Below are 9,557 nucleotides of genomic sequence, written 5' to 3'. Positions count from 1 at the left end.
AAAAAAAAAAAAAAAAAAAGACACTAATTTCACTATGCAAACAGGTCATTTTTTAAACCTAAAATTTCCAGAAATTGAATATCTTTCTTCACTGGAGTATATTTTACCACTGAGTATTACAATCAGCAGGGAAAATGACATTTATGCTAACAGTGTTATAAGATAATAAAAGTCTTTCCTTTCTGCAACCTGGAAGGAAACCCTAAGACCATCTGAGATTGACATTAGATGAATAATTTATTAGTGGAATGGGGTAGCTGCACTCAAGAACCATGATACCTTTATACATATGAATGTGGATCCACAGAAAGAATCTGGTCTGGTGGTAATTCTTTTTTCTTTATATAACTGGTATATTGCATGTCTTATTCTATAGCCAGCTCTTTCTTTCTTTAACAATGTCTTGGACATCTACATATAGATTTGTCTTATTTTTGTTTTATCTTGTTTTTCTCCGTTAACTGATTTTTTGGTTGGTTGGTTTGTTTCTGAGACGGAGTCTCTCTCTGTTGCCAAGCAGTACAGTGGCACGATCTCGGCTCACTGCAACCTCCGCCTCCTGGGTTCAAGAGATTCTCCTGTCTTGGCCTCCCAAGTAGCTGGGACGACAGGCATACACCACCATGTCCAGCTAAGTTTTATTATTTTTAGTAAAGATGGGATTTCACCATGTTGGCCAGGATGGTCTTGATCTCTTGACGTCGTGATCCTCCTGCCTTGGCCTCCCAAAGTGCTGGGATTATAGGCATGAGCCATCACACCCGGCCTGTTTGTTTTTTAAAGAGATGTTGCTATGTTGCAGTCTCGCTATGTGGCCCAGGATGGCCTGTAACCCCTAGGCTCAAATGATCCTCTCATCTCAGCCTCCTGAGTAGCTGGGACTACAGGTGTGAGCCAAAGCACCTGGCTTTCCTTTTTAAAACAGATAAAATTTACAGAGTATAATGTGCAGATTTTAAATGTACAATTTGATGAGTTTTGACCCAAAATCACTGCCTATGTAACATAATCAAATTACAGAACATTGGCTAGGCATGGTGGCTCATGCCTGTAATCCCAGAACTTTGGGAGGCTGAGGCAGGCAGATCACCTGAGGTCAGGAGTTTGGGACTAGCCTGGTCAACACAGCAAAACCCTGTCTCTACTGAAAATACAAAAATTATCTGGGCATGGTGGTGCACGCCTGTAATCCCAGCTATTTGGGAGGCTGAGGCAGCAGAATTGCTTGAACCCAGGAGATGGAGGTTGCAGTGAGCCAAGATTGCGCCACTAAACTCCAGCCTTGGCAATTGAGCCAGACTCTATCTCAAAAAAAAAAAAAAAAAATACAGAACATTCCTATTACTCCAGAAAGTTTCTTTGTGCCTTTAATGCAATGTCTGTCCTGCCATAGACAACCGCTGTTCTGATTTCTATTGTAGATTTTAAAAAAGGAGTCAAATTTAATAATTTTTGTCAAATTAATAATTGCCCTAATGCACTTATCTAACCAGCCATCCTTTCCATTTATTTAAAATATAACTTTCATTAAAGTTACATTCTGCTGTATATCTTGGGTTATTTTTCTATATTTTTCTATCCCGTTAATCCACGTATATTCTCAAACCAACACTTCATGTCTTTAATGAAATTTGAAAGTAAAACATTAGAAAGCATAATCGTTAAGAGCTGAGACTCAGTCAGATGTACTATTCAATCTTGGTTCCACCTCTCAGCTGGGTAACAGACAATAATTTGCCATCCTTTCTCTGTTTCATTTATTACCCTCTGTAATGTGTGGATACCATTACTAATACCATCTGCCTCTTATGGATGTTTTCAGTTTGAAACAAACCCTTAGCATGACACCTGGCAGACGGTAAAGTCTCAGTAAATATTACCTGCTATAATTGAAAAAGATAATTTGTTTTGCATTAATACAAAAAGCAGAATTAGGGAGAATATTTAAAGCTGCTTGGAAACACTTTTCACTTTTGTTGCCTACCTTCCACTATCTCTACAGATGACCTTGCTTCCTATTTAATGTAAGCAAACTAAAGTTATCCAACAAGAGCTTCCTTGACTTCTGAATTTCCCAGCTCAAAAATTTGATTGGTCCACCATATATATCCCTTCTTTTATTCTAATTCAAAGAAATAAATGGTATTTCTTCCCCTTAAGGCTAAATCTGCCCCTTGAATCCTCAAAGAACTATGCTCCATCAATTATTTGCTTTCATCTTCAGCTTCTCCCTATCAGATACATCCCATAAACCTTCAAACTTAGCTCAAGTAGTCTCTACTCTAAAAGACAATCTTCCCTTGACCTGATCTTTTCTATTCTACTTGGCATTCATGAGAGTACCTCCTAGTTTTCCTTCTTTCTCTGAATGTTCTTCCACTGGCCTCTCCTATATATTTCTGCCTCTTGTTCATAATAGAAGTGTTCCTCAACAGCTTGCCTTTGCCATTCACGTTCTTTCCACTTTCTACTCTGGTATCTCATCCCATCAATTCAACAATACTTTAGAAAAGAAACGATTAACCTATGTCTCTGGCCCTGACCTCTACCTTGGAATGCCAGTCTCACAGAAATTGACCACATAACAATGGATCCTCAGATCTGAAAAGGACTTCAGCTATGTAACACTAAGCTTATGATCCACTAGGTATTGTTCTAAATAATGTGTGTGTGTATACATATTCCTCACAGCAGCGATATTAGGTAGGCACAAAACTGTTATCCTGAATTTACAGAATCTGAGACCCAGAGAGAATAAATAATATATCCAAGTTAAACAGTGAGAAGCTTAACCCAGACAAGCAGGGATCTAAAATCATTGCTCGCAATCACCATAACATAACCACCTTTAAGATCCAAATCTTTCATTTTATAGAAGAAACAAGCCAAGTGCTCTTTCTGCTATACCTACGTGGCTTCACTTTCTAACTGCCATTAAATCTCTTAGAGGTCTCCTAGTTCCTGAAACTAAACCAAAAAATAAACTCATCAGTTTTTCTAATAAAAACAACTTCTGTGTTTTTCCTCCATTGCTTAACAGTTTTATCATCCAAGTCGCTTAGGCTCAAAATCTAGGAGTCCGTTTTTGGACTTTTCTTTCCTTCCCAGCCACTTGCTTCAGGGTATCAATTCTATCTGCTCCCTTCTCTCTCAGCCTCCACCACCTACACCAGTCCTTCATTCTCACTTGACCAAACTAATATAACACCTTCTAACAGCTCCCTAACTTAATTAATAGTTAATAATTAATTAATGACTGATACTGAATGTTTTCTCATGTGTTTACTGGACATGTGTGTATCTTCCTAGGAAGAGTATCTATTAATGTCCTGTATCCATTGCTTATGTGGGTCATTTAACTTTTTATTATTGAGTTGTAAGCTTATTTTTTTCTTTTCTTTTTTTTTTTTTTTTTTTTTTTTTTTTTTTTGTTTTTTTTTTTTTTTTTTTTTTTTTTTTTAGAATCTCAGCTCACTGCAGCCTCCGCCTCCCAGTTTCAAGTGATTCTCCCGCCTCAGCCTCCCAAGTAGCTGAGACTACAGGCACACGCCACCATGCACGGCTAATTTTTTGTATTTTTAGTAGAGACAGGGTTTCACCATGTTGGCCAGGCTGGTCTTAAACTCCTGACCTCAGGTGATCTGCCTGCCTTGGCCTCCCAAAGTGCTAGCATTACAGGTTTGAGCTACTATGCCTGGCCACAGTTGTAAGAATTCCTGATGTGCTCTGGGTACATGTATTTTATCAGATATAAAATGTGCAAATAAGTTCTCCCTTTCTTTGAGTTATCTTTTCACTTTCTTGATGGTGTCCTTTGACTCACAAAAGCTTTTAATTTTGCTGAGGTTCAATTTATCTACTTTTTAAATTTTGAAGTTTTTGGTTGCTTGTGCCTTTGGTATCATATCTAAGAATCCTCTACCAAACTGACGATTAGGAAGACTTAAGAGTTCCAAGTTAAATTACACTTCAGCTGGGCACGGTGGCTCACGCCTGTAGTCCCAACACTTTGGGAGGCCAAGGCAGGTGGCTCACCTGAGGTCAGGAGTATGAGACCAGCCTGACCAACGCAGAGAAACCCCATTAAAAAAAAAAATTTGGATAACATTGAAAGAAAAAAAGAAAGATGAAAAAAAAAATTAGACTTCAATTTCTTTCAACAACATTATATAGTTTTCAAAGTTAAAGTTTTTCACATCTTTTGTTAAATTTATTCCTATTTTATTTTTTTGATGAAATTATGAATGTAATTATTAATTTCATTTTCAGGTTGTTCATGGTAAATGTATAAAAAATAAAGCTGATTTTTGTAATATTAATATGTATCCTGCAACCTTGTTAAACTCATTTATTAGTTCTAATTTTTTGTGTGTGGATTTCTCAAGATTTTCTATATAAAAAATCATGCCATCTGCAAAAAGAGAATTTTACTTCTTTTTCTTAATCTTATTTCTTTTTCTCGCCTGATTGTCCCGGCTAGCACTTCAAGTACAATGCTGAATAAAAGAAGCAAGAGTAGGCATCCTTATTTTGTCTTGATCTTAGCAAGAAAGCATTCTGTCTTTCACCAGTAAACATGGTATTGTGGGGTTTTAGTAGATGCTCTTTTATCTGGTTCAGATACTTCTCTTTTATTCCTAGTCTGCTGAGTGTCTTTTTAGTGCAAAGGTGTTGGAACTGTCAAATACTTTTTTTTTTTTTTTTTGAGATGCAGTCTTGCTCTGTTGCCCAGGCTGCAGCGCAATGGTGCGATCTCGGCTCACTGCAACCTCCACCTCTGCGTTCAAGTGATTCTCCTGCCTCAGCCTCCTGAGTAGCTAAGATTACAGGTGTGTCTACCACACCCGGCTTTTTGTAATTTTAGTAGAGACGGGGTTTTGCCATGTTGGCCAAGCTGATCTCAAACTCCTGACCTCAGGTGATCCACCTGCCTTGGCCTCCCAAAGTGTTGGTATTACAGGTGTGAGCCACTGTGCCTGGCTCAAACACTTCTCTTGTGAATATCGTGTGATACTGCTTTTTATTCTATTGACACGAGGTATTCATGTTAATTGATCTTGAGATGTTTAACCAACCCTGCATTCCACTGAATTCCAGGGTTAAATGCCACTTGATCATGGTGATGAATGTTGTTGTTGTTTTTTTAGATAAATATTCACCCAGGCTGAAGTGCTGTGGTGTTGATTAAAGCTCACTGCAGCCTCCAATTCCTGGGTTCAAGTGATTCTCCCCACTTAGTCTCCTGAGGAGCTGCAACGAGAGGTGCACACAACCATGCCCACTCCATGGTGATAATTCTTTTTACAAGTTGCCAGGTTCAGTTTGGTGTTATTTGTTGAGATTTTTTTGGATCCATGTTTATAAAAACATTGGTCTGTAGTTTTCTTGTGATATCTTTGGTTTTGTATCAGGATAATACTGCCATCATAAAATGAGCTGAGAAACATTCACCCCTCTTCCTTTTTTTTTTTTTGAGACCATTGCAATTTTTTAAATGTTTGGTAGAATTCAGTGATGAAACTATCTGGACTTAGACTTTTCATTTTGAGTAGGTTTTTGATAACTAATTCAATCTTTTTACTAATTACAAGTCTATTAAAATTGTTTTATTCTATATAAGTCTATTAAAATTATTTTTTTCATTGTGTGTAGGTTTTTGGTAACTAGTTCAATCTTTTTACTAATAACTAATTCAATCCTTTCACTAATTATAAGTCTATTAAAATTTTTTTCTGATTGTTTTTAGACAGTTTCCTGTGTCTTTCTAGGAATTTATCAATTTCACCTCTATTAGAACAATAGCCATCTAATTTCTTGACACACATTTGTTCATGGTAGTACTCATTTATAATATTTATATAAGATTGGCAGTAATGTCTTTTTTTTTGTTTTCATTTTTGACTCTAGAAATTTGAGTCCTTTCTCTTTTGTTCTTGGTTAATCTTGCTTAAATTCATGTTAATTTTCTTGGTATTTTCCAAGAATTAGCTTTCAGTTTCACTGATTTCTTTTTCTTTACTTTTTTCCATTACTTTCATTTCTGTTTGTATTAGTCTGTTCTCACATTTCTATAAAGAAATGCCTGACACTGGGTAATTTATAAAGAAAAGAGATTGAACTGGCTCATGGTTTCAGAGGCTATAAAGGAAGCATGGCAGCATCTGCTTGGCTTCTCGGGAAGCCTCAAGAAACTTACAATCATGGCAGAAGGCAAACTGGGAGACAGCATTTCACATGGCCAGAGCAAGAGGAACAGAGAGTGAGGGGGAGATGGTACATGCTTTTAAACCACCAGGTATTGTGAGACCTCTATCACCAGAATGGCACCAAAGGGGGAAATCATACCCCATGATCCAATCACCTCCCACAAGACTCCACCTACAACATTGGTGATTACACTTTGATATAGAATTGGTGGAGACACAGATCCAAACCATATCACTGACCTACTTTTTGTTATTTTTTCTGTGTGCTTTAGGTATAGTTTCTTCTTTTTCTAGTGTCTTAAGGTGAAAAGATTAATGATTTGAGATCTTCTTTCTTAACACAGGGCATTTATAGCTATAAATTTCTCTCTAAGAAGTGTGCTAGCTGCATTCCTTAAGTCTTGGTATATCATGTCTTATTTTCATTCATCTCACATAATATTCCAATTTTCCTCAGGATTTCTTCCATGATCTACTGATTATTTAGTAGTGTGTTGTTTAATTCTCAAACATCTGTTGATTTTCCCTATTTTTTTTTTCTTAATGCTGATTTCTAATTTCATTCCACTGGGATTAAAGAACATACTGTATATTATTTCTATCCTTTTAAACTTATTGATGTTTGTTTGATGTCCTAGCATATAGTCTATCCTAAAGAATGTTCCATTTGTACTTACGAAGAACGTACATCCTATTATTAGATGGTGTGTTTTAGGAATATGTTAGGTCTAGCTGATTTATCATATTGTTCAAGTCTTCCTAGTTGATTTGTCTGGTTGTTTTATCCATTACTGAAAGGGAGGCACTGAAATTTCCAACCATTATTGTTGAACTGTCTTATCTCTTCCTTCAATTCTGTCAGTTTTTGCATCATGCATTTTGGTGTTCTGTTATCAGGTGTATACATATTTGTAATTGTTAGATCTTCCTGAATTGGCCTGTGTATAAATGTCCCTCTTTATAACTTTTTTTTTTTTTTGCTTTAAAGATTACCAGAGGACAAAGATATAGAACATATTGCATTTTACCTAAACAATAAATAAAGCACAATAGCATAATTCTAAGAAAAGCTTATGATCTAGTAGATTTTAAATTTTTCTCTGCTTCCTGCCCGGATCCATAAGTTGTGATATATATGGTCACACAAGGAATTCATATACACTTTTCATTTGAGGTCAACTGGCAAAGTCACAAATACATAAGACCTCAAAATCTCATAATCTGAGATTCATATAACTCTTTAACATCTCAAAGTCATGCTACAGCCTTTCATATACATCGTTCTTTTCCTCTTATATGAAGAACTAATATATTAAACATATTAATATATTTTCTTACAGACAAATGGATTCCTAATATCAAAATCCTGCCCAGTAAACAAATTCCAATTGTATGTGGGGATGAATTACCTTAGAGAATCATTCACTTAGCACTGATATTCTAGTACTAGCACATAGCCTTTACTGACTTAAAGTTTCCTGATACATAGTCAAGAACAAGCTTCCTGTTTCTACAGAGTCACTGACTCGGTTTGAGAATACAGTGGCCTTATGCTGGTAGTAGATTCTGAACACAGCATCTATCATAATTTGGCTTATCTATCACACATAATCTGAGTCCTTCAGATCATTATTGTCAAACAATGAAAATGATCTGATGTCGTTATTGTCATTTTGGGGTCATACCTTTTTTTCACACTTAAAAGGCAACTTAGAACTTATAACATGCTCATTAGATAGAAGCAAAGCACAGTCGATTTTCCAATTCTGTGTGGTCCAATATTAATATTCAAGTCACTATGCAAAGTCTACATCTTCTGCTGTCATAGGACAGTTTCATAAAATGATAACTGCAGTGACTTTTTCTTTTCTTGAGTATTTCCCTTCTCATTAGCTTTTGTCTTGGGAGGAGCCAAGTACATGGCAGATGATGGCAAAATATTTTTGTTTGGGGACAAGTTTGGCCTCCTCAAATGATCATTTACGATTCTAGGTAGATAAAGAAGTAGTGGTCTGTTATAAAGCTCAATGCCCAGGGTGACTCAGTAAGATAGCAAGTCACTTTGAGAAAGTACATTCATCTTTCCATGACCACAGTCATCACCAAATTGATTTCTCTCCTTTAGATCTGGATGACTTTCAGTAAAGTGGGTACCAATTCACTCTCAAAATATTTACTGTTTATTTTCTCAGACAGTACACAATAAATTTTTCAGTTACTTATTCTACTTTTGTATCATGAGGAGTTTCAGAAGATATGGAACTTTTTTGTAGCCTCTTCTTGGGAGAAGACATGTATTCTTACATAGGTTTCACACAGATGAGGCCTCTCCTGCTTCTTCTTTGGTACCTGGGGAACTAATATTGTGGGCTACTGGCTTGGGTGGGCTTTTGGACAATCCAATGTGTATTAATAGTCACATGGATTGTAGAATTGTGGTGGAGTATGTTTCACCACATTGCGATTCCAAGCAGAAAACACTTTCTAACTCCTCTTCTTAATGCCCAAATTTATCTTTAAAATGCTCATGAAATTGGGGTCCTATGATCTAAGTTTGAGACTTATGATAGGTAAGCGTAGAGTAAATAAAAGAAATCTAAAATAGGTTGCATTCCCTCTAGTAAAAACACTGATGAAATTAACAGAAAATCAAATCAATAAATTGAAAATTATAGTTCCTAGGGTAGAGTTACTAGGATCAGTCAACAGTTACATGGTTACATATTTCTGTTCAATATAAAGAAGAATTTTCCAATTTTCTGAGTTGTATAAAGTATATGTTCATATTTCTGGCATCTTCAGGTAACTGATAAAGTAAGTACTGAATCTGAGTAATAACCTTAAGTCATATTTTTCAAATTCTGGCTGTCAGTGATATTTTAAGTATTACTTTAGTAACAAAAATTATGTAACTGCGAAGTTCATTATTTTCATTCATTGAATTTACTTTTGGCCAACTTTCCAATTGAATTTAGCCCTCATTAAAAGTAAGAACTACTACAGCATTCAAATACAAAGCATGCTCTGTTACTTGAACATTAAATAAATCACTTTGAAAAACTATTTTTTTCTCCTCTCCCTTCTCCTCCTAAATAAGCCACCTGAAAAATGTTTCCAACTGGTAGAAGGCAGTGCTGCTCATTCTTGTTATTTCTCTAATGTCTTTAAACTTTTCTGTGGATCATCTGTCTAGACAGAAAAATATGAGATAATTGTGTTCATCTTAACTTTTAAAAAAGAAGGTCTTTCGGGCCGGGCGCGGTGGCTCAAGCCTGTAATCCCAGCACTTTGGGAGGCCGAGGCGGGTGGATCACGAGGTCAAGAGATCGAGACCATCCTGGTCAACATGGT

General features: G+C 36.2%; 1 protein-coding gene across 1 annotated transcript in view; it reads right to left on the bottom strand.

The window, feature by feature from the left end:
- Positions 1-9,557, bottom strand: part of DNAJC1 (DnaJ heat shock protein family (Hsp40) member C1) — a 216,974-nt gene that overhangs the window by 9,673 nt on the left and 197,744 nt on the right. The gene's annotated exons all lie outside the window — the stretch shown is intronic.

Source organism: Cebus imitator, unplaced genomic scaffold (assembly GCF_001604975.1).
Source record: "Cebus imitator isolate Cc_AM_T3 unplaced genomic scaffold, Cebus_imitator-1.0 Scaffold456, whole genome shotgun sequence".
Taxonomy (NCBI): domain Eukaryota; kingdom Metazoa; phylum Chordata; class Mammalia; order Primates; family Cebidae; genus Cebus; species Cebus imitator.
The sequence above is the reverse complement of the archived record's forward strand: the minus strand, read 5'-3'. Positions and strand labels throughout refer to the sequence as shown.